Genomic DNA, 258 nt, shown 5'->3' with positions numbered 1-258 from the left:
GATGCTGTTTAACTGCCTAGAGGGGAACTGTTACCCCTAATAGCTGATGCTGTTTAACTGCCGAGAGGGGAACTGGTACCCCTAATGTCTGATGCCGTTTAACTGCGTATAGGGGAACTGGTACCCCTAATGTCTGTTGCTGTTTAACTACGTAGAGGGGAACTGGTACCTCTAACATCTGATGCTACTTCATCAGCCTAGAAGGAAACTGGTACCTCTAACATCTGATGCTACTTCATCAGCCTAGAGGGGAACTGG

The sequence above is a fragment of the Oncorhynchus masou genome, chromosome 9 (assembly GCF_036934945.1).
Source record: "Oncorhynchus masou masou isolate Uvic2021 chromosome 9, UVic_Omas_1.1, whole genome shotgun sequence".
NCBI lineage: Eukaryota > Metazoa > Chordata > Actinopteri > Salmoniformes > Salmonidae > Oncorhynchus > Oncorhynchus masou.
Note: the sequence above shows the minus strand (reverse complement) of the source record.